This window comes from Macaca mulatta, chromosome 13 (genome assembly GCF_049350105.2).
Source record: "Macaca mulatta isolate MMU2019108-1 chromosome 13, T2T-MMU8v2.0, whole genome shotgun sequence".
NCBI lineage: Eukaryota > Metazoa > Chordata > Mammalia > Primates > Cercopithecidae > Macaca > Macaca mulatta.
Genome location: NC_133418.1, coordinates 21,548,259 through 21,570,118, shown reverse-complemented (window position 1 = coordinate 21,570,118; position 21,860 = coordinate 21,548,259). Strand labels below are relative to the sequence as shown.

The 21,860-nt window shown below is 44.2% G+C and overlaps 1 long non-coding RNA gene across 1 annotated transcript in view; it reads left to right on the top strand.

The window, feature by feature from the left end:
* Positions 1-18,583, top strand: part of LOC106993126 (uncharacterized) — a 64,671-nt gene extending 46,088 nt beyond the window's left edge. The window contains exon 2 of the long non-coding RNA XR_001439282.2: positions 18,277-18,583. This is a non-coding gene — a long non-coding RNA (uncharacterized LOC106993126). The remainder of the gene's footprint in view (positions 1-18,276) is intronic.
* The last annotated feature ends 3,277 nt before the right edge of the window (positions 18,584-21,860 follow it).

Sequence of the window (21,860 nt, the reverse complement as noted above, 5' to 3'; positions counted from 1 at the left end):
TATGGAGTCACAGCTAAGAATTACAGAGAAAATCATAATAAGGGCATCTTTTTTTAAAAACAAACAAACAAACAAACATTTTTTGACTTTGCAAATAAATTGCAGAATTATCACCATTGTTGAAATATTTTCCATTAAAACTAGAGTTTATTAAAAGTGCCTGGAAGGATGCCCCCTGCTGCCTCCCTGAGTCATCGCTTTGGATTTGTTCTTTCTTCAGAGGCAGAGATTTATTTCCATAGCAGGGGTTTCCAGTGTTGTGCTTACAGTCCTGCAATAATTCTTCCTGGCTTCGTGTCCTGACCTGCTTTTAAAACAGTCCTCCACTGTGTTAGGTAGGCAAAGCGATATTTTTCGGGGATTTTTTTTTTGAGACAAAGAGTCTCGCTCTGTCGCCCAGGCTGGAGTGCAGTGATGCGATCTCAGCTCACTGCCACTTCTGCCTCTCGGGTTCAAACAATTCTAGTGCCTCAGTCTCCCGGGTAGCTAGGACCACAGGTACGCACCACCACACCTGACTAATTTGTTTTTTTGTATTTTTGGTAGAAACGGGGTTTCACCATGTTGGCCAGGCTGGTCTCAAACTCCTGACCTCAGGTGATCCGCCCGTCTCGGCCTCCCAAAGTGCCAGGATTACAGGCGTGAGCCACTGTGCTGGGCCCAAAATGAAACTATTATAACAAGGTAAGAGCAACTTTTCCCAGAGTTAAAGGACGGTGCTCCATGGAATAGTGAAAGTCTGAGACCAAAGCACCTTTTCCCTTTAATTTCTCCAATTGCTTCTAAAATATTCTATGCAATAAGCATCTGAGTCCAAAGGGAGGCTGTGTCTTCCTCCAGGGTCTCTCTGAATGAGGTCAGTTTCTATGTTAACTTTTACCCTTTCTTTTTCGTCTCATTCCAAACCGTTTCTCCTCTTGTCATCTTTTTCCTCCTCCTTTTCCTTCTTATTTCTCCTGTTGCCTTTTTTCTACCTTTTTATTTTTTGCCAATATACATAAAATTGCTTTTTTAAAAGAGATCAAAGACAGGATTTTTATATTTTTTTTCTTAAAAAACAATATGAAGGGCTGGGCTCATGCCTGTCATCCCAGCACTTTGGGAGGCCAAGGCGGGCAGATCACGAGCTCAGGAGTTCAAGACCAGCCTGGCCAACAGAGTGAAACCCCGTCTCTACTAAAAACACAAAAATTAGCTGGGCATGATGGCACGCACCTGTAGTCCCAGGTACTCGGGAGGCTGAAGCAGGAGAATCGCTTGAACCTGGGAGGTGGAAGTTGCAGTGAGCCAATATCACAGCACTGCACTCCAGTTTGGGGCAAAAGAGCGAGACTTTGTCTCAAAAAAAAAAAAGTTAAACAATGAAACCACCCATAATATATTAGTCTTCAGAAAGAAAAGAAAACCAAGGTAAGAAGCAAATAACAGAAGTACAACTTTTGTTTTTCTAATTGTGGACTGACTCCAAGAGGATTCTGCCCCCCACTCCCCAGGTGGGCGATAGGCATCCTGTTGGCGGCGTGTAAAGGAATGGAAAGCTACAGCCACCTGGGGAGTCCAAGAGGGGCTGCTGCAGGGAGCCCACCTACCCCGCCTTCCCCATGACCACAGCCGCCCACTCCCTCAAAGTGGGACTTCAGGCCAAGCAGGAGAAGATCTCAGGCAAGGAGAAACAGTTCATCCCATCCGAGAGCTCACTGGGAGAATCTTGTAGGCTACACGCTAATGAGATAGGCCTGTCGCCAAAGGTCACCTCCGCACTGCCTTGGCCAGAAATGAGGCCTGAAATCCTGCTATTAGAGTTGCACGCACACAGGAGCCTCCTCTGGGAGTTCCGTTAACCACTGGTCTGGCAGAAGCGATGGCACAGATGGCCTCCCCAGTCTTTCCAGGGCAGAGCGGTGGGGGCGGAAAGGAAAGAAAGTACTGAGCAGTTCAGGAGAGGGGGTGAGCATGGGGTTGGGGGGCAGCCTGGGGACACTACGACCCCACCCTGGCCTGGTGGGAGCTGGAGGAACAGGGAGAGTAAGTCTAAAGTAGGCTAGACTCAGGAAAGGGAAAGAAAACCCTGCGTGTCTTTTTTTCTTTCCTTCTTTTCCTGCCACACGTAGTCTTGTGCTCTCTCAGGGCTGGTTCTACTAGTGCAGTGATGCTATGCGGGAGGGGCCCAGGGACCTGATAACAGGTCGGCGTGTGTTAAATAGCAACTCAACCAGTGAATGAATGAATTTGCCTCTCCTACCTTTCTGGACAGTTTTGAAGTTTAGGTGAAACCATATGGATAAAAGCTCCTGTGAACTGGGAGATACTTTGCAATCCCAAAGTAGGTAATAATAAAACCAGTAATACTTGTATAAAATCATAATTAACAATAATAATGCTATTGGAAACATCAATCTAATACACTTTTTTTTCTATGAAAGACTCATTGGATTCTTTCCTTGGCATGAAAGCCCTGCTTCCCTCAACACAGGCAGGCTCCCTCTGGCACAGGGTGATTGCATCGTAGACCTGGCCCAGCGTGACAGAGAAGCAGTTCTTAATGGCCATCCATCTTTCAGCAAGAGTGCCTTCCCATTTTCCTTGCTCTGCCCATGAGAACGTTCAGCCGAACTTAGGTGCCAGACATGTTCTACTCTCGATTGTGAAGATTATACACACTCTCACCTTCTGAGATAAATGTTATTAAATTGGATAAACAACATTGTGTCGTTTTGCTTTTCTGTTTTATCTCAAGATCCTGCTGACATGGCTAACAGGGCAACCTGTGAAAAGATTTTTATTCGTGTCTACATCAGTGTGAAAGGCTTCATCCTGGTGTGTACTAATCACTTAGACAGTGGTATGAATAAATGAAGGAATGCGTTGACAAACTGATATGCAAGGTGATTCCGGAAAGGCACACCTCCTGGGATAAATATGGTGACAGTGGTGAGTCTGCTGTAGGTCTATTAAGGTCTTGCTCTTAGCAGAGATCCAAACACCCAATGCTGAAGACAGTTCCTCTTTGCTTTAGAAAGCTTTGTGCACAGGAGATGGCAAACTGCATCTTAAAAACTGAGAGTCCCATAAACGCATGCCAAGGTCCATGGTGCTCCAGGCAGGGTGCTTGGTGCCGGAGAGACAGAGTGAACTGAGCTGGCCATGGCATCTGTCCTGGAGAAGTCACACTCCAATCAGAAAGGCAGGAATGTGGACCAGACCTACAGCCTCCGGGGAAGGGTGTCCATAAGCTGCGAGGTGGTGGACACTGACTCTAATGGCAGAGGTGTGGTAAGAAGGCAAGGACATCTGCAATCCTTCTCTAACTCTTGACTTATTGTTATCTGCTGCAGGTTAACCACCCCTCTGTTAACTTCCTTCTCTCTAAGGAGGATATTAAGAGTAGTTGCCTCAGAAGGTTGAACAAATTTGATAATTTACAGAATGTGTAGTTGTCCCTTGGTATCCATGGGGAATTGGTTCTAAGATCGCTTATGGATATCAAACTCCAAGGATGCTCAAGTTTCTGATACAAAATGGCACAATATTTGCCTGTGACCTACACAGATCCTCTCGTGTACTTTACATCATCTCTAGATTACTTATAATATCTAATACAACGTAAATACTGTGTAAACACTTGTTATGATATTTTTATTTTATTTTTATTGTTTTATTATTATTTTTAAATATTTCAATCCATAGTGGATTGAATCCAGTAATGTGGAACCCGCAGATAAAGCGGCCAAGATACCTCAAGGAGTGGCAGTTCCAGCATTGCCCATCTCCCTGCACCAATCTCTGCCAACCTCGGAACTGTGGTTCAGTGCTAAGCTAGAGAGTAGGTTCACACCATCCATCCCACCACCATGATCCCATTCGGCAGATGCTCACCCAGCATCAACTCTGAACCAAACACCGTTCTGGGCAGGGGCAAAGGTGAGAAGCACAGACCTTGGCCCTGCCCTCCCCTCCTCAGAAGCCCAGCAAAGCCATTCTCCACAGGTGGGACTCCACTGCCCAAGGGAAGCCTGAGGCATGAGGCCTGTGTGTTTCTCAGTGACCAGGTCCATCCTCCCAGTGCCAGGGAAAAGGAGGTGCCCCTCAAACCACAAAGTAATCCTTGGACTTCTCTTTTACCTGAGGTGGTGGCAGCTGGAGAGAGCCCCACTTGCTCATCTCCACCAGCTTCCCAGTCCCTGCAACCAGCAGTGGCCAGCCTCTGGCCACCCCCATGAAAGCACATAAAAGGGTTGGGGGAAGCCGCAACCCCAGAATTGAGGTGAGCTGGAGTTTGAGGACATAGGTTGCTTTTCACTTATCTCTGGCAAGAACCATATTACAGATCATTGGTACAACAACGATTTCATGCTTCTAATTGAATACTGATGAAAAATTGGCAATGGTTTCTCAGTTACTTCTTGGAAATAAATTGTGGGTAAATAACATCTGCTTAAAGCTTGGAAACCCAGTTTCCTTTGGTTTGTGTTTTTAAATCTTTGACGATGCGGTTTGCCTTTTTACTCCAAGAAAAAAAAATACAATTAAGTAGAGGCTGACAACTAGGTGAGATCCACAGCCAAGCTATTCTAAGAGCCTGAAGTCACCCTGGACACCCAGGTTGATGACAAAGGGCAGAAATTCAATATGGAAATAGGATCCACTCCAAACACACCATCTCTGACATTATGATGAAGAGAATATGTATTTCATGACAGGGCAAATGTTGCCATCCTTCTGAGGGAAAATGTAAATGAGGATGCTTTTAGGGATGATTTCTACGTTGTCACTAAACTGAGATGTTTGTGCTTGCTGGTGCCAAGTGAAGATTGCTGTTGCTGTTGTTTTCTCGCAGTGATTAGGGTTCATTCCCTAGCAACAGGCAGCAGCAGAAAGGAAGCTTCGCAGGCAGAGTCACCGAATAAACGCAGTGGGAGCAGTGTCAACAACAAACCAGTGATGAAGGGAGGGGCATGTGGGGCATACCACATCGCCTCTCTGGCTTTCGTCTGCACCTGGGACCAGAGGCAGGTGGGAAGGAGACCTTGACAATGTGGGAAGTCCCTTTGATTTGCTGCAATGGAGGAGTTCACATTTTACTGTGCAGTCTAGCATTGCCCATTCTGGATTGGCTCCATCAGACACGCTTTTGTGCTTTACTGTAATTCTTTCTTTATTTGTCCTCCTCGAAACTGATCCGTAATGCCGATTTGCTGATAACTGTCCCTGGGACTTTGGTGTGCTGGCTCAGAACCCCAGTCTAGTCTTCAAAGGAGCTGACAGAATGGGGTGTCTCAGCATGGAGGACCCAGAAGCAGAGCTCCCTGGTGCTTTGGGGGAGAGTGAAGCCCTTCATTCCATTCCTCCTTGCAGACCAGCTTTCCTGGTATTCTTGCACTGCTTTTTGTAACGTCTCAAATGAAGGCCACAGCTCAGGCAAGTAGAAGAGAGCTCCTAAGAAATGAAGTCTGGTTGCCTTTGAATTTATAAAATAATCAAAATTGCTAGTTCCTGCTAAGAAGACAGGTACAGAACAGGTGACAGGACACAGTTATTACTGTCCCCTGCTTGTTCCCTGGGCTCCTGGCCTTCCACCTTTTCTAGCTGCTGTTAGAACCCTGGTTGGGGACTTCCTCTGGCCTGACTCTCCTGGGCTTGAATGGCAACTTATTGACAGATTTCATGCCACAGGTCTTTCTCAAACAAGATGATTAACAATGGAATAATTGGGCTTGAGAAGAAGGCCTTTTTAAAGCAAACTATGGAAAATAATTGATGAGTAGTACAGTTTTATAAAACTTTTTTTTTTCTATGACCCTTTAAAAACTATGTTGCTAACTGCGCATCACACTGCATTCACATCCTAGGACTAACACCCCTTGACCTCTGCCATATGAATTAAGGTAGAAGAAGGGTCATAAGTAACAAAGTTTTGAAGTTGAGTGAATCTTTTTTTCCTGTAACTTGACTGACCATTTCCCTTTCTGTTTGAGAGATCTGCGCGGTCCTGTGCATGAGGTTCTGTGGTTCACGTGTGTTATCGGCTAGAGTGCTGATTTCACTTGGGTCTGTTCCGGTTTGTCCTAATTTCTCTTTTAGAGCTTAATTATAATTTCCAACAAATTAGGCAAGACAGAAAGTGACATTTTCATCATAGATGGAGTGAATGGATGACTAAACATTCACCAGACGTCATTCTTGTAACAGTTCAATGGTAGTGATTCATGTCTGCATCTCTTGATAAAATATAAAGCATTAAATCTTGATTGCTAAGCACACTGACAAAATGACTGAACCATGTTCCTGGTTGAAGATACCTGACGGTCGACGTTTATCTGGGATCTTTTGCTGCTGCTTTGGTATGACTTCTATCGAGATAGCTTTCAACGAGGTAGAACGTTTGCTTTCACTCTGGGTTTTCCTTGGTTTCGACAATTTTTAAGTGTTAAGTGAAGGAAATCCCGTCTTGTCAGAATGTTCTTTTCAATACAAATTGCAGTGAAGTAACGGGCTAGAAAGATGTGGATCCTTCTTGATTTCAGGAAGCACACGCCTGTCGGCAACTCTGTCTACCTGGCCTGTGTTCACTGCGGTATTTTTGCCTCTGTCACCATCCTTGGGACTAGGTGCAAAAATAGGCTTACGTTCCACGTGTCACCCACCGCTTCACTTCCTTTTCAATAGATCATGCGTAAGGAGGTGAGAGGACATGGGAAGAATTGCTATGAAGTAAATAGCAGTTAAATCTTTTCAGCCAGGGGTGGTGGCTCACGTCTGTAATCCCAGCACTTTGGGAGGCTGAGGCGGGTGGATCACCTAAGGTCAGGAGTGTGAGACCACCCTAGCCAACGTGGTGAAACTCCGTCTCTACTAAAAAATACAAAAATTAGCCAGGCGTAGTGGTGGATGCCTGTAATCCCTGCTACTCAGGAGGCTGAGACAGGAGAATTGCTTGAACCCGGGAGGCAGAGGTTGCAGTGAGCTGAGATCGTGCTATTGCACTCCAGCCTGGGTGACAGAGTGAGACTCTGTCTCAAAAAAAAAAAAAAAAAAAAAAGAGTTAAATCTTTTCAGATTTCTAGGCTGGAAATCAACAGAACAAGATCTGCTAGCAGAAGTTGTTATATCTCAACTAAGTATAGACTGGAGACGAATCTGACAACCTGTGACATCTTTAAATGTCAAACCCACCGCACATCACAGATGACATCGTACCTAATGATCAAACTCCCTTTAAAATATACTTCATGTAAATACATTTTTGCGAAACCACAAGCTGTTTCTCTCAGTTTTGTTTTCAGCTGGCTTTGATAAGGAGATTGGTTGGCAGCCTACAGCTAATTAAGCAGCTTTCAAGCCAACATCAATGAAAGGTTTTAGGTGACTATCAGAATTACACTCCACTCTTCATGGTCCACGGGTATCCACTATGCCTTTTAATTGTGCCAACAGACCCTGTCAGAAGAGAATGATCACACTAATTCGAGTTTACAACCAAAATCATCCTGTTTTCAGTGGTGTAGATCCAGTGTCTGCATCTGTCTTGTCAACTCACAATAGCATTAGAACAGGGGGCTGGATTTATGCTCTAAGAAATGCAATTTGCCTTTCTAAGCTCACTTATATATATTTGTATCTAACATATTATAAATTTCTTAAACTTGTTACACATTTAATTTTATAACTAGAAATCAATTTTATTTATTTATTTATTTAGTGGAAAACAGAAAATGAAGTGCAAGAGACCCTCATTTCTGGGACAAGAATTCTGAGTTTCTTGGCTTCTTTCATTCTTGTCTGACTTCTCCCCCACCCCCACCCACCCACCCAGTTGCAGTTATTTCTAGATTTTGGTAAATTATTCATTGCTTTAAAAAGAGAAAAAGCTCGATTTTCTAACTCTACAGTTGAGCTAGCCCTAACCTCTAAAGCCAGATTGCTTTAACAAAATTGTCATCATTTTATACATGACAGATTGGCTTCAAATAAAATGGTATATGGGAGGAAAACTATATTTTGCTTACACTTAGGAATGCCTGTAAACATAACAGAGTTTTAAAAAAAATCTTGGTGTTTTAACAAATGCATATTGTGAAAAAGAGGAAGAATAAATTAGCTGGTTGCCTGTGAAGTAATTGTGCTAAAAACATTCATTTTTAATATATGAGAGTTCACATTTTGATTCATATACTTGCAAAAGAAAAGTGGGAATTTTTTCCTTAATGCTTTGACTATTTAAGGAAAGCTTTTGTGCTGTGCCACTCTGCTTTTAAGAAATTCCAGAGGTACAGATACAATTGAGGGTGAACTTGAATTTGTTCCGTGGGCACGGCCTTTTCTGTTGTGGTAAAACAAAGTTAAAATGACAACGGTTCTGAAGAAAGTGCTTCAAGACCATGTCCTGTTTCACTCTTTCCAGATGACTAAAATCACCCTCATTTCCCAAGTCTTACATCGGGGGAAGAGGATATGTGGTTTAAAAGAGTGGCAAATACTAGTTAAGGTCAGCCTTTTTCTGAATGTGAACATTCAGTTTTGCTGCATGAAGATAGGGGCAGGTATTGTAGAGTAAAATTCTCATACAGAAAATGTCTGAAAGTAACAAATTAGGTGATTACCGCAGTCTCCTTATCCACTGTCATCTTTAGTCGTCGTGCTTGTTTTCAAGGCTGTTTTTTGTGTTTGTTTTTAAATGCTGCTGTCTCACATAAGTCAGGCTACTTGCTTTAAAGTACCAGAAGAGTCCTATAATATTGAAAAAATTGAAATCCCAAAAAAAATGAAGTATGAATTCTGAGTCACATGTTTTAGATATGGTGTTAAACAATATAACACATTATCTTGAATGGAAGATGTTACTACCTTGATGTGATCAGTTCAGCTTGACCAGAAGCAATGCCGACCTTTCACTGAGAATCTTTTAAACTGACCCCCAATGTCCCTATTCTTCTCAATGATTTAAAATGTCCTGTGCTAACTCTTCTATCAGTCAATATATATTTTTCAGTGTTCTTACTGAGTTTTGTTATTTGCTTTTAGTTCTTTTCTCTGTTTAATTTGCTGGTGTATGTTTTATGAAGAAATCCACTTTCAGAAGAAATAGTGACTTATTTTCTGTGGGTGTTTCCTTTCTTCACTACTTTAAGAATTTTCAAGTATAAATAAATTGTGAGAATACATATATGTGCAAGGAGCATGGGGAAGAGTTAACTAATTTTTAAATTGAAATGAGGGAAATACTGGGCTGACTCTACTGGTGTTTTTCAGAGTGTTCCTCAATTTAACAAAGCAAAACACTGAGTTGTATTTCTTTCTAACATAGATGTTTAAAAACATCTTCTAAATGTAAGTAACAAGGACTAATGCTTAAAGTATTGTCTGAAAAATCTAGAAATATCTGCATGCTGTTATGAACGATTCTGTCTCTTTATGGAGAGTTGTTTAGGCTTTTTAGAAACTCATTAATTTGATTGTAAGTGCCTCACTGTTATCAGGAAAAGAAGCTTTAGAAAATGGTTTCAGAATGTGTCATTTTCTCCTTGTTTTAATCTGAGACAGTGTGTGGGCATGCTGGTATTTTAAAAGGCTAAAAATGTTGTACATATTGCTGTGTCTTCAAATATGAGGGAAGATTACAAACAGAAGTTTTCTTTAAGCCTCTGTCTGAAATTCTGCTTTTCTTCTCAGTAGTAATTCTTCAATTTTTACGGAGGGATCTTTCATTCTTTTTTTTCATTTTCAATTTGTTGTTGTAATTCAGCAAAACAAATGTTTTAAAAGCCAAGTCAGCTTTCTACCATGTTGATCTTAATATTTAATGCTTTATAAAATAAAACCCTGTGTTTTAATTTTAACTGGTTTCATTATTTTTTTATGAAATGATTTGCGGTATTAGACTGTCATTCGGTTTCAATATTAATATATAACATGAACTACGTGGGTGTCACTTATTTTCAGTAGTAAATAACTGCTTAACCGATTACTTTACTTTAACGTAGTTCTACTGTTCTTCTTGAGCCTCGTGATCTGCATGTTCAAACAATATTTGGTGTGTGTTTTTGCAAAATAGCATTTACATACTGTGTCATTAAAAACAGGTTTCATGGTGTCATGGTGGTCGGAATCAGGGAATGTCGTGTAGTTGGTTTCAAAATCCATCAGTAGGTTAATCATTAATTATTCTTTTTCCAGGAAAAAACTGATGAGGTTGTTTCAGAATTTGAATTTACTAGAATTCCTTTTTTTTTTTTTTTGCATTTAAAAAACAGTTTGCATTTTCACCTTTAAGTGGGTTAATTTGGTAAGAAAAGGTATTTTTTCTGTTTGTATTGTGGCTTGTTCATTTTCTCATAAACTGTATTTGGTAGCTAAAATGTTGAAAGCAGTTTGGGAACAAAATGTCTGCTCAAACCATGACAAAATTGGCCACAATTTGCCGATTGGGCTGATAACAAAAGCCAGCAACACAAAATAGGTAGAAAAACAGTTTGTTCGGTGATGTGAGACCACTGAAGCTCTTTTTTGCATTTTTTTTTTTCATTCTGATGCTTATGTTGTGATGGAAATACATGAAGTCTCTGCTTACCATAGTTTCTGATTAACTATTTCATCTTTGGATTTCTTTTAAAACTTCAGAAAACAAGCTGCCCACTGGACATCTGAGAAAAATTTGAAATAAGAGCCAGCTCTGCACCTAAACCTTTTGTTTTCTCTAGACCCCACTTGATTGTAAATGTCCCAAAGCTCATATTTTGATCGTTTAAAGCAGCATTTAAATTCCATTTCCCCCACCACCCCAATCTTCAACATTGAATTGTATGCCTGTTACTACACTTTTGCAAGTGTAAAACAAAAATTCAAGTTTGCAGTTTAACAGAAAAGTTCTCTTCCTGGACATATAGTTGACAAAAATATCAACAGCTAAAAGTACATATTGGCTCTCATATCATCTTCACAGACTGTAAGCAACTATTAATGTTTTACATGAGACAATACATTTTTTTTTCAAACGATAGAACGAGATAACAGCCTCCTCTCCCTTGCCTCTGCTGTTGTAACTTCTCATACCTTGTGTTGCCTCTGTGTGTGTGATAGTCTTTTTTTTTTTGGTCTTAAAAATCAGATACTCCAGGACAATAATTAGGATGAGGTTTATGTTTCTACTTATCTAATCTTTGTTTTCACAAATAAATACAAATAACTCAAACTGAAACTTGATGGCTTTGGTGATAATATAATAGCAGCCACGGGGAAATTTTCTTCATTTTAATGTTCTTTCACAACCCACATTCAGTTTCGGTAGGAAAATTATTAACCTTTTCAACAGCATGCTGAAATATGGGTTCACAATAGACTCCTGAGTATGATTTGCAGGTTTTGGTTCTATTTTGAGATTTTGGTGTACAGTTTTTCTCTTTTTTTCTCTTTCTTTCGTTCGTTCATTCTCTCATACCAATTGCTTTCTTTGACACCAATCACAATGACTTAAAATCCTTCACTTGATATCTTTTTAATGTGTGTCCATTATACAGTGTTTGCATTTATTTTTTATTATGAGAAGGGAGAATTCCTATTTCCTTCTCTCCTACTGATTGGTTCTATGGGAGAGGACATATTCTTTATTCTCACTGTTTTTCTCCACTCTAATTCTCATGTGGAGGTTGTGAGTCCTCCAGCCCTATTTAAAAAAATCCAGTTGAGCCACATTTCCCCGAGGGCACCTGGCTCCATGTCAGGCATCAGATCTGACTCCCGTCTGCCTCCAGTGGCCTCGTGTCTGTGTCCATCACCAAAGCAAGTACCCCGGTTTGGGCTTGCTGTCCTGAAGTTCTGCACAGCCTCAGGCTTCCATGGGAGGCCTGGGTGACGGTGTCTTCACAGCTGACTGCTGCTGGGGCTGCAGGTCTGGAAAGGCTATTGGAGGGAGGTGATCATGATCTTGTTACTGTGGCTTCTTCACCTGAAACACACACGAGGGCAGGACCTGGGGCCAGAGAGGCCGGTGAGTAGGAGGATCTCGGATAACAGTTTCTGTTTTAGGCGTCCCCTTCTCCAAGTCTGGCTGGGACGGCCACACCTGCAGGGAGGGCCCTGATTGGGGTCGTGGTCCTGCCCCACATCTGGCAAGCCTGTGCCTCATGTATTCACAGTCATCTTTTTTGTTTGATCCCCATCTATCCTAAGTCCCCACCCCACCTCAGTGCCCTACCCTACCTGTTCCCACCATCCCTGCAAAGTTGAATATGGAAACTGAGAAACACATATTTTATCTGTAACAAATGTGGACATTTCCAGTATTGTAGCCTGTGTTTTTTTTTTCTTCTTCTTCTTCTGCTTCTCATACTTCCTGTATGAGGTTAGTTTTTTTTTTTTTAAATGATAAACAAACTATTTTTTTTTCAACTTTCTTGGGAGGCCTGGGTGTCTAGTGCCTCCTGCCTGCGTTGTTGTGAGCCTTTTGCTGGTGCTGTCTACCTGGGCACAGATGTCGGCATGAGCAGAGCCTGAAAGTGGGAGTGGGGGATGTGGTATTTTGCACCCACCTCTCCTCCCCAGGGTTGCAATGAGGAGGGTTGAACTGGTGAAAACATTTCTGTTCTATTTGAAAGAGACTGCGGTAGAATTCATGGCTAAGTGTTCTGTGCAGGCAAAAGGAGCTGAAGAATGGAAGGCAAGGGGGATAGGGGCAGGGATGGAGCATGGGCAGAAGAGACGTTTGATGTTTAGGGAGAGATCACTGGTGCAAATTGAATATCCCACAGTGTTCAGTCTCACGCTATGTGGATGAGCAACATCTGGAAAAGGAGATTAAGGGATGAAGCATGCCAACATTTCTCCCCAGGTCACCCCAAAAATGTGTTGAAAATTCTGGACGGCTTCTGAGCTGCTTGCTCTTTCCGCCCCTGGTTGAGATCTCAGGAGAGAGCGTCCAGCAAGTAGCTTGGGTACAGTTGATTAAGTGTGAACATCAGTAGCCAGCCGCATGGCCAACCTGCAGTCACCCATGGCCCTGCATACAAGAATGTCACTAGGAGCAGATATGACTTGCCACCGGTGGTTGTGTGTATCTGAATCACCTGGGGGCTGTGAAACACACATCCCTAGGACCCAGCCCCAGGGTTTCCTTCTTAGAATATCTGAGGTGAGGCCGGAGAATTTGCATTTCTAACAACTCTCAGGTAAGGAGATGCTGCCAGTGCTGAGACTCCCATTGAGAACCACAGCCTAGAGCCAGGGTGGTTGAAATACCTGAAAACTATGTCTACTGGAGTCTGCAAGTTGTCTCCACTTTTTTCCTAATGTCCCTTTGTGTGCCCTACCACAAACTTAGAATCCACACCAGCCTCTCAGAAGGCCTTTTGCATTTCTCAGTAACTGCACAGCAAGGTTACTTGTCATCTTGACGTTTTACCATGTTCATCAGACTATAAAGTGGCTAAAATGTTTTTGAGGTTTGGTTCTTTGAAAAATGGGTTTTATTTTACAGATAGTGAAAGGGTGAGTCTGTAGTGTATGGTATGACTAGACTAGAAAACAATCTACCAAGGGCCGACCCTTGGGTTGCTACCCCTTGACAATTTCCACCTTTACTATAAACTAAGGGAGCTGTCATAGGTTCTTCCCTATACAGAGCACTCTTGACGGAAGTGACACCATCTTAGAAAAAGACTCCATCTTACGTGTCAAAAGGCATCATGCCAACAGGGAACAGATGACCACCTAATCAATAAAGACCACACCCAACCAGATAGGGACATCACCAGCTCTTTTCTACTATCAGTCCTTGCCAGAGGTCTTGGGGCTATAAGAAGAGCAGGATTTCACCAGCTTGAGATGGTCATGTTAACAGAGTCTTGCTCTGTTCTTGTCGTGATCAGCACCCGGCATCTGTTGCCAAAGACTCTGCCCACATCAAAGACTCTTGATGTCTGTCCGGAACAGGCCAGGACACTCTCATCCACGTTGCTCTCGTTGGATTGGCTCATTAACCCTTTCTTCTATCCCCTTCTGACTCTTTTTTTTTCCAAAGCCACATTTATGTTCTTTTATCCCCTTTCTCTCGATGTTAAATGTTACTGTTTCATGTGGAATGTTTAATATAGCATTTATATATTGATTAAATTAAGGACACTGCTGTGTATGGTTTGCAATATTGACTGACTTGCCGAGTGGCTTGAGCCTGAGTACTCACAGCTCTGACTACCAACTGAACAGGACATACTCAGGAGAATCACTTCCTTGGGAACTCCATGTAACTTGTGGCTTTTGTGATTGAAATAGCATCGGTAAAAGTCTGACCCTGTGGAAAGACACAAATGTGCATGGACCTGGCTATGTCTGACTTTGTGCTGCTCAGGACACTCTGCTCCCAAAAGTGAGCGAGCCTGGAAGACCTCGGGGGTCAGATGTTTGAAGGGGCTGCTGAGTGTCCTGGCAAGCAGCAGAGCCTCACCATCAGTTCGCTGCATGGAAGGCTGTGTCCCTCTCTTTCCCTGCTAGTTTTTGAATTCCCTTGAGCTCCGATCTTTCCTAGGTGAGAGAGATGATCCCAATAGCACCAACCTGAGAGGGCTGGGGAGATGTTTGAAGGAAAGCTCAGCTGGGGAGCTGTAGCTGGCCTATGGTACGTGTTCGGGTGTGTGTCCTGGGACTGACACACTCTGCTGACAGGGGTATTGAAAGTCCCCACTCAAAGACACAGAATCTTCCTGACCAAGTGTAGGTCGGTAACGATGCGTGGAGCACTTTGCAGAAACTGCTTCTCAGGGGAGGTCCCCTTGAAAAGGTGCTAAGTCTGCTCAGAGATACGTGGCTGGAGCTCTAGACGCGGGAGCCTCTGTCAGAGACAAGGGCCGGGGGACTCAAGTACTGCTGCCTGGCTCCCCTGCCCTGTCAGCTCTAGCAGCACACGAGTCTGATTATACAAAGAACCCATCTCATATCTCCCTAAAATTAGTCTATGATAAGCAATATACATTTCCTGAATGTGCGGTCTAGGTTTAATATTCTGAAAAATAAAAACAGTGGACTCCTGAGAACCGAACAGTTTGGCAGTTACTGAGCAGGCTCCATCCTCCTTGGCAATTCTTTTGAAATCTCAAAAAGTTGGCTTCCTATAGTGTTAGAATCTGATGTGAGTCAAGATGGACAGGGTGTGAATTCCTCACTCGTCCCTTTTCTATGCACTGAGGAAGACCTCGGTGCTGCCAATGGGGCAGAGCGAGCTCCAGTGTTTTTGCATGTGGCTGACTGGAAGCTCTGGCTTGGGCTCTCAGCAGTGAGGTATTGGCAGTTCCTTGGATGTCACAGCGAATCGAAGCTTGTGGTCTTCACTTCCTCCTGCCTTGAGACTTACTGCGCAGAAAGTAGAGGCTTGGATGGTTCAACTTCAAGGGCAAAACAGCCTGCCTCGGGGGTGGGATTGGGGGTGGGCATCTGTGCCACTGCTTCTCTCCCCTTGTCAGTTTACCATGCCAGCAGCCTTCTGTCTGATTGTCATCAGGAACAGAAAGAGCATGATTTGGGAGCTAGCTGGGGAACTTCGTGAAGGTTGCCTGAGCTGCATTTTGGGCCCCCAGTTAGGGCTTCTATTCAGGGTGATGTGTGTGACCCTGAGGCCACCTCTCAGATCTGGGGGGAAGTGAGGTTGTGTACCCACAGTGGGGAGGCCTACCTGGGGGCTCCTCAATATTAGACACCTGCAGGAACAGCAGGTCAGCCAAGCCAAGAGTAAGAATGGCCTTGTCTGTGACTAGAAGCTTCTTCAGGGCTGCCTCAACACTGGGGTGGCACTGGTGGTCTCCACCCACTCCCAGTGTACACTGGCATCTAGGAAGCCATGTGTGATCGGCTCTGAATTAGGGGCAAAACTTTTAGTTCTCAGATGAAATGTCATGGGTTTCTTCAGTGATAACTAGACAGCCAGGCCAACGTAGAACTGATTCATCCTTGCAAAACCTCCCAGACAAGCCAGCTCAGGCCTTGCAGTGGAGAGCTGGAATTCCGAGTCTTCTCAGCTTTGGCCAGAAGCCAAAGGTAGGAGAGGTAGGAGAGACCCAGGTCCCGGTCCCAGCTGTGTCTTATCCAGAGTGACCTTGGGAAGGTTGCCAACTTCCTTTTTCGGTGAGCTTTGCTTTCTTTACCTGCAAAGTGAAGGGTTGGTTTGATGATCCTTAAGGGTGGCCACCTCTCACTCTGTGACTTTGGCCCAAGGTCCACATGGTTGGGTGTTCCATACTGTGGCCCTCCTGGGCTATTGCATTTTGGTTTTTCATCGCGCTCAGAAGTGGGGGTAACTGGTGAGGGGCACGGGTTGGTAAACCACCTCTCTATTTCAGTGATGAAACTAAAGAAACCAGGTTTCCCCTTCCACCCCTACCGGCCACTGATGCATTACTTAGTTCCTGTTTCTCTTTGCCCACCCAGGAAGGCATTGTGTATGAAATCCTGGGCCCAGATGCTGGACTTTAAGCCACATTAGAAAATGCTAGCTCATAGGACTCAAAACGGGAAGCTGGCTTTCCCAACAGATTCATCTGGGCAGTGCTCCTCCCAGAATGTGTAGGGATCACGGGGCCAGGTTCGTCAAGACTCAGGAAGCTCGATTTTTCACTGTCACTAGCCAATAAGGCCTTTAAGGAAAAAACAAATAAGACTGTAGGGGTTTGTATGGATCCGTTAACTCACTTGTACAAGACATTGGGAAAGATACCGCGGTGGAGGGAGGAACAATACAGTTTCAAAAGATAGATAGAGACTGTCACAATTGCCACATGTCCTGGCAGCCAGGGCTACCAGCTCAGGAGAAGCTTTATTCCCTGGCCTGCAGTGCTACAAGATACCCTAGGAGGAGGAGAGCTCTGCCAGGCCCTGCGGGCTGGGCAACCCGACTTCGGCCACATTTCCTAACACCACTCAGCAGAACCATGCCAGCAAAGACCAGTGTACAAAAAAAAATACGGTGTGCCAAAAAAAAAAAAAAGTTATGCCCATATATGTTCAGGAAGTGCACAATAATTTAAACAGCTTTCTTATTTCTTAACTTCTCTGTGTCTTTTGTGTGCTACTGTATCTTGTGAATGAGTCTCAAGAGGAAGGATGAAGCTTTTCCAAAGTCACATCCCCTCATCTCATTTTACAGAAAAATTTGTGCCTAATATGAACCAAAGGAAATGGGGAGCGGCAGGGCCAGTGGGTTTTCATGGTGAACTGAGGGTTGCGCCTTGGACAGGTTGTATGTGGAAGGGACGGCAGGGTTCCCAAGGAAGCTTTGCACGGTCCTGGGTAGAGCTATCCCTTCTTCATCCATGGTGAATATGGCTGGAAATAGCGGGTAGTCTTGGATTTGACCTCCCTCCCATGAAAGTGCTGTCTCTGGTTCGCTCCTGGAAAAACCGCTCTCTCCCCAAAGTGTGTCTGAGCAGCAGATTTAAGCATGAAGTTGGTTTTGTGGGGCCACAGTATGGACTTTGGGAAGATGGTGCCATCTGTATTTCTGATTCTGCCGTCCCTCTGTCTGTCTTTGGAAGTATCCTTTCACATGTTTGGAAGACTGAGAATGATTTTCTGCAAACAGTGAGCCAGACCACACTGGTCTCAAGCAGCAGAGCAGTTATTAACAGAATCACAGTCTTTCTGGAGCTGCTGTCAGTCCTGTGCTGTCCTCAGGGACATTGCTTGGTCGGGGCCCCCTTCTTATCTACCCTTCCCTCTACCTCACCGAGGCTGCTTGGCCCAGGTTTATCGTGATTATTCGATGTACCTGGGAGGCCATGTCTCCCGGGGAGGCTCAGGACCTCATTGGGTTGGAATTCCATGGGGATCTCTCATTGGGTCCCTTTGGGCCCTTGGAGAGGGGAGTGCAGGGCACCACCTGGGCAAACACCTGTGCCATCCTGTAAGTCCTTGTGTGACTCTTCATCCAAGTCAACGGGGGCATGTAGGGGAAGAGCCTCAGGGCCCACCAGGAGTCAGACTCTGACCAGGAAGTCAGAACTGAGTCAACTTTTCAATAAACACACAGGTTGGCCCCAAACAAAGCAGCAGGGTTTTGGGAACATCTGCCTGTTTAGTCTCTTCTGAATTCTGTTTATGTGGACACCCCATGCCCTGCACCACTGTTGCCGCCAGCAATGTTTGTTGCTTGTCAATATTTGAATAGATGCTGATAAATTCGATTCTCTGGCTTATTGTGGCATTCATGGTATGTCTTTCCCTTTTCAGTCTCCATGTTCTAGAGCAACTGTCAGTGTGGTTGGCAGTGACCTGTGTTTTTCATGCATGTTTTTGTTTCAGAATAACTGGGAGATGAAACAGGAAGCTCTATGACACACTTGATCGAATATGACAGACACCGAAAATCAGGACTCAGCCCCCTCCAGCACCTCTACCTGTTGCCCGCCGATCACAGACGGGATGCAGCTGAAAGATTCCCTGGGGCCTGGTTCTGACCGCCCGCTGTGGACTCTGAGGCCTCTGCATTTGCGGGTGGTCTGCCTGTGATATTTTGGTCATGGTCTGGTCTGGTCGGTTTCCCATTTGTCTGGCCAGTCTCTATGTGTCTTAATCCCTTGTCCTTCATTAAAAGCAAAACTAAAGAAAACAGAATTGTTTGCTTATTAGCTATCTTTAAGCACTGATTGAAAGGTGTTTGAGGGAACCCTGGCATTACCACACAGTTCGTCTGACATCTTTAAATGTGTGTTGGGCTTGACTCTCTCATAACTCAGCCACGCTTGCCTTGCTGCTTCTTGTATCTCTCCCAGATTGCTGTAGAGTCAGTGTGGGCAGACTGACATTTGAGAGAAACGTTGAGCTTCATCTGGAAACCTCTTTTCACACCCACCCTGATCGTGGCCTATAAACTGTGACCCCAAGATCTCCATTCACCTCGGGCTTTCCACTAGAGACATCTACCATCTCTGCTGCCTCCCTCCCCTCACACATCCGTTACTGCTTCACTTATTCATCCCATAAGGATTTCTTGCGGGCCTGCTGTGTGCTGGGTTCTGGAGACAAAACAGTGGGTGGGATTAACTCAGCCCCAGTCCCCACCCAGCACCTCTAGCCAAGTCTGAGTGGGCTCTGCTGAAGAAGTGTTGGGCACACTGCACAGTTCATCATGGTAAACGGCTCCGTCCCATTTCACTTAGATGCCCCGATTTCCTAAATGCTCTCTTGAACTCTGACACTCTGAGACTGGCACCTGAACAGTCTATACAATGGTGAAATAGCGAAGCCTTCCTTCTGTGTAATCCCACTCTCTTCCCCAACCTCAAGCAGGACAATTTGACCCCCTCCTGAGGACATGACCAGAGAGGCCATTAGTAGGAGCCTTCCAGAACTTTCTGGCAATCTTCACTTTTAAGCTTAGCAAACATCCAAGAATAATTTTAAATGACCATGTTTACTGTTTTGTACTTGTTGGAATTAGTTTACCAATAGGCCATGATGATGATCACAAAAGCCACTACGTGCATGCAGTGTTCATTGCAATGCATATCGAGGTCTCAGCCCAAATGCCCCCTTCTCAGGGAGAATTCCCTGAGCACCATGTCCTGAGAGAACCCTCCTTCCTCCCCACCGTTTCTATCTTGTGATTTTATTTTATTTTTTTCATAGACTTACCATTATCAGCACTTATTCTGAATGTTCAATTATCTGTCTGTCTCTCACTCCACTCCCAAAATTCTGCTCTAGAAAGGCAGATTGTGGTCTCTCTTATTTCCCGGTCTGTCCCCGGTGTTTGAGATCTGAGCCTCATCAACAACTATGGGCTGACTGGGTTCATCTTCTCATTACTTCTCAGGCACACTGAGATGCTGAGCAGCCCAGTGCTCTGACCATGTTTGGCGGATAAGGAAACTGATCTGAGTCTGGTGAATGGCCTCACTGGGGTGAGGACCCAGGCTTTCCTCTGGGACATCACCCAGCAGAAAAGGGTGATCGTGAACGCTTTACTGTCTGGATAGTCAGGTTCTCATCAGAAACCAAACTTTGCCTTGCTGATAAACTTCCTAAAGTTCGCATTATTTGCCCCCATCCTGGAAGATAAGGACCACTGTGTTGTGGAGGGAATTAGCCTCAGCTGGGTGTCTCTGGATGCTACTTTTCCCAGAAGAACACTAAGAAGAGCAGATGAGATGAATACAAAGATTCCACCTTGCCCTGAGATTCTGCTGGTTCTACCTGGCTAGGTTCTAGCAGAAGAGAAGGAAGTGTACAAGGGTAACATGTGCAAGGGCAGTGTACAGGGGTAACATGGACATCAAGGACAGTCCTCCTGAGGATGTGGGGAGCCAGGCCCAACTGTGGGTTGGCAGAGTTGCTGACACACACCTAACTCTGGTCCCTCTGGATACACCCTTGCCCAGGTGCAAGGGGCTCCACTGGGAAGAACATCTCCACCCAAGTGATCACTCTTCCTCTGTGTTCTTGAGTGGGATGAAACCACATTCTCTACCCATTTCCCAGTCTCACCCCCAGGATTATTTATGACCTCAAAAAGATGGATGTCATAGGCGCAGGGAGGACCAGACATAACCCATATGGTGCCTGCGGGATAGTTAGTTCACAAGGATATTAGGAGAAAGAGCAAAAGAGAAGTGACCACACAATTCTAGATGGTTAAGGCAATGGTTCTGACCCTGGCCAGACATTAGAATTACCCAGGGGCTATGAAAAATCCAGACACCCAGGATCCGCTTGGACCAATCACATCAGAATCTGGGGAGTGAGAGGGTGTAGACATCAGTATTTTTTACAACTCTGCAGGTCATTTCAATGCATAGCCAAGACTGAGAAACACTGGTCTTTCAATGTACCATCCACAATGGTAGCTGTTAGCCACAGATATCTATGGAACATATAAAATGTGGCTTGTACAACCAAGGGACTGAATTTTAAAATTCCTTTTTATTTTAAATTTAAATATCCACATGTGACTTGTGGCTGCCATATTGGACTATGCAGATACAGAGCATGTCTATGAGCACAGGAAGTTCTACTGGCTAGTGTGGTCCAGGGGAACCTGGAGTCCTATAACTGCCAAGTGAAATCCTGCTAAGCCTGAAGGGACTTTTAAGGTAATTCTGTCTGTTAACTTCACTAACAAGCCCTCCTGTCTTGGATTTGCTATATATTTTTCATCTATGTTTCAAGCCAGGGCTTGTGCAGCAGCAAGGGTGACAAACTTTCAAAGCACTGCACTGTAGGACTGAAAAGCATTGAAAATACAGTTATGCACTCAATGATGTTTCTGCATATACAATAGCGGTCCCATAAGATTATAATGGAGCTGAAAAATTCCTATCGCCTAGTAATGTTGCAACTGTCATAATGTTGTAGCACAATGCATTATCTTTTCTATGCGAAGACACGTTTAGATGCACATATTCTTACCATGTGTTACAACTGCCTACAGTATTTAGTGCACTGAAATGCTGTATAAGTTTGTAGCCTAGGAGTAATAGGCCATACCATATAGCCTAGGCATGTAGTGCGCGCTATGCCATCTAGGATTGTGTAAGTATACTCTGTGATATTGTGCGCGCTATGCCATCTAGGATTGTGTAAGTATACTCTGTGATATTCGCATTACAATGAAATTGCCTAATGATGCATTTCTCAGACTGTATCCTTCTCATTAGCAATGCATGATTGTATCTGTAAAAATCTAAGGCCCAGACCTAAGTACTTTGGTGTTCATTCTGTTGGTTTACTCAGTTTGTATCTATGAAGACCCAGTTCTAGAAAGGAGCTTTCTAAATTATTGTTTAGTTCGTGTAATCCAAGAATTTACGAGACTTTTGGAAAAGCAGAGTGCTGGAAGTGCCACCTTTCGGAGGTCACGGATTTAGTCAGGTGGCCCAGCAAACTCG